A 3,323-nucleotide genomic window follows, 5' to 3' on the forward strand; every position below is an offset into this window, starting at 1 on the left:
ACTTCGTTATAAAACATTTTTATTGAATTATATGCATATTTATTTTATGCAAAATACAAATGTGTAATGCGATAGTTTTTCTAGAGTTGTTCCATATATGCACAATTGCCTCCAGCTCCAATAGACTTATTCGACATAATAAAGCAACATTATAAAGATTAAGTTAGCTCATGGTCTGTTTTATGGACAGGTGTGGCGGTTTACGCTGCACTCCGATTTTAAATTATAAATCGTATTATAAAAAGACTAAGAGAAAAAAATAATATAAATAAAACTTATTTCGGAAACTACAAGTATTTAAAATGACATAATATTATCAATAATATAGTCACTATTATTTAAACCACGCAATTTGTAAAAGAAAATCGTTTGAATTTTATTTTCGCATTCGTAGAATTCGTTTTTAGCTGATTTGATATAAAAACAAACCACAAACATACGAATTATGAGTTTGTACTTCTTTAATTAGCTAAACAGATTATGATTTTATTAATATTAAAGTGCAATAGTTAGTTTTTGAGAAATAAGGGGGTGTCTCTTTAGGAGACTTATGTCAGTATCGGCGACTTTCCTCTACATATAATTTATACGTATACGTTAAATTTTTTTAAGTCTATTACTTTTTGAAAGTTGTTAAACGTGCTACAAATAAAAATGTAAAAACCGGGAAAAACATAATTTTCCAAATATGTTCCCAATAAACAAGAACAGATTGAAATGGATTGAAATTTTATCCATCCAAATACATATTTTGAATAGCGAAAACTTTTTTTTGGATTCAGTTGGATTCAGTTAGATTCAATCGGAAAACAGTTTTTTTTCCCAAATAGAGTTAAATTTAACAAATAAATCTATAACATCAAATTTAATTCAATTTTTAAATTGTATAATGACTTCGTATTAGTATAAAATAACGACAATATATTGAGGTACAGCAGTTTAAATCAGGTTTTGTCAAATTTGACACTACAAATTTAACAATAGGCCTGTTCTTTTTGGTTAAACTTTTGCATCAGTTTATTTTTCTTCTTCTTTCCTCCTGAAGATAAAAGGAAGAAAGATGAACTGGTGCAAAAATTTAGCTAAATAGAACAGGCCTAATGCAATTCAAATTCCGAATTTATGAATCAGTGAAATAATTCTTGCTCTGTGAAGGTTGCACGAACAATGTTCTTTTTCAGATATACAATTGTTTTCCCAATTCGTATTGATATTATCAATTATTATCGTTTCCAAGTTATAATGAATAATGGTTATTAAAATTTCCATTAAAGAAAAATCAACAACAATATTGGTCTTATCACTAAATTTTTCAATCCACATAAAAGTTGTATACGACGGAATAACACTATAATATCTAAATGTAAAAATTTGTGTAATAAATGGCTAAAGAAACAAATCCAATGCATCCATTTACTCGAAAGATAGTAATTGTGACTTAAATGACACGATTTTATCTTCTAGAAGTAGCAATGTTGCTTTTTGTAGTTTTAAAATTATATTATTTTTAAGTATAATGTACGTATTATATTTAAAAATAATATAATTGTAAAACTATAAAAAAACCTATATATATAGTGTGCCATGTTCTACAATTTAATAATTTTATGTACGTAATTTTTTATATTATTTATTTTTATTTCTCATATTTTTCCCGTATAAGATAAAAATGTTTTTTAAAGATTATGCATGTAATATTTATGTATATACCTATATTGAACATTATTGCAATATAAAATTTAAGTACTTCTGTGTTAGATACGAAAATCACGACTAGATTGCATTTTTTGTGCTATATATGCTCTACACGTCGCCGACAAATCAGAAACGTATGTACAGGTGAAAATAACTTGAACTTCAATAAATATTTAAAAATGGGAATGTCATATCTATCTGTATTAGTTCTTGCTATAATTTTCGTTATGGCGATCATGGATGCATCCGAAGCGGAAGCAAAACCTCAACTTCCTCTAGTATTCTCGTCCCCCTCTTTATCTGTGGACTCTGAAGTACACTCTTTAATTGTGGAGAAAGACACTTTAAAGAAAGGCAGGAATGTCGTAAGCAATTTTTATAGTTAAACCTCTATAGTGTTGTAGTTAAAATGCGTTTTTCCGATTTAGCAAAATATGGAAAATTTTCTCTGTCTCTTCATCGCATATTTTTTTAAATTATTAATCGGAAATATCTTGCGTATATGTTTTAATTATAATATAAATGGAATTTTTTTTTCTAGCTCAACTTTGTAATGGATAGAGTAAGATCTCCAAAAATACATTTATTAAATATTTGATATTAAAAAAATCAAGAACAATTTTTATAATATATTATTATTAATGGATAATTGTTTCAGGCTATACAGTAGATCGAACAACCTAAAAATGCGGACATAAGCTCAAAAAAAAAATTTTTTTTAATCGGGTAATATTATATTTAGTTACTCGAAATGTCATAGAATTAGTATATAACTTTCATGTTAAATGATATATTTTTAGTTAGTAAGAACACAATGTAAATCGGAAGCCATCCTATAAGCCGAAAGACAAGGATTAAAATAAAATAAATAATAATAATAATAATAATATAATAGTATATAACTTTCATTTTCAAAAATATTTTTATAATTTATGCATAAATTAAGCATAAACCTTATGAGTTAGGCAATTCTATTTTCATCAATTTAGTTGTATATTTTCAAGGTAATATATTTCTGTCCCCTTTATACAGGGTATACATAAGGTACCGGGACGGTTGAATAACTTTTAGAAAAATTAAAATTTCGAAAAACGCTGAAACACGTCAAATGAGTTTTCAAAAAATCTATCTTTTGCGGGGGGTTTGCAGCCCCCCAACCCCAAGGGGGTGCGGGGGGCGCGAGGGGGGAATAAATTCTTAAATGGGAAGGGGGGTCGAGTGGGGGCTTGTTTGAAAGGTCTTTTCGACGAATTCAAAACACTATGCATAGAGGGCGCTGCGATCATTTTTCACAAAAATATTTGAGTTTTAAGATTTCTAATACCACCGGCATTAGCGTTACCCTATGTACACCACGTGGAGGTTGCACGGTTGGATTTTGTACATCTTGTAGCCCTGAAAAGAGGGCTAATTCGCAGCTTTGAATGATGTTTCCATTAATATTAAGCCAAACCAATGATTATCCAGCCAGTTAAGGCAAGACAACGCAACGTCCAGCCAGTTAAGGCAAGACAACGCAACGTCCAGCCAGTTAAGGCAAGACAACGCAATGTCCAGCCAGTTAAGGCAAGACAACGCAACGTCCAGCCAGTTAAGGCAAGACAACGCAACGTCCAGCCAGTTAAGGC

This window comes from Trachymyrmex cornetzi, unplaced genomic scaffold (genome assembly GCF_001594075.2).
Source record: "Trachymyrmex cornetzi isolate Tcor2-1 unplaced genomic scaffold, Tcor1.1 scaffold590, whole genome shotgun sequence".
Classification (NCBI taxonomy): Eukaryota; Metazoa; Arthropoda; class Insecta; order Hymenoptera; family Formicidae; genus Trachymyrmex; species Trachymyrmex cornetzi.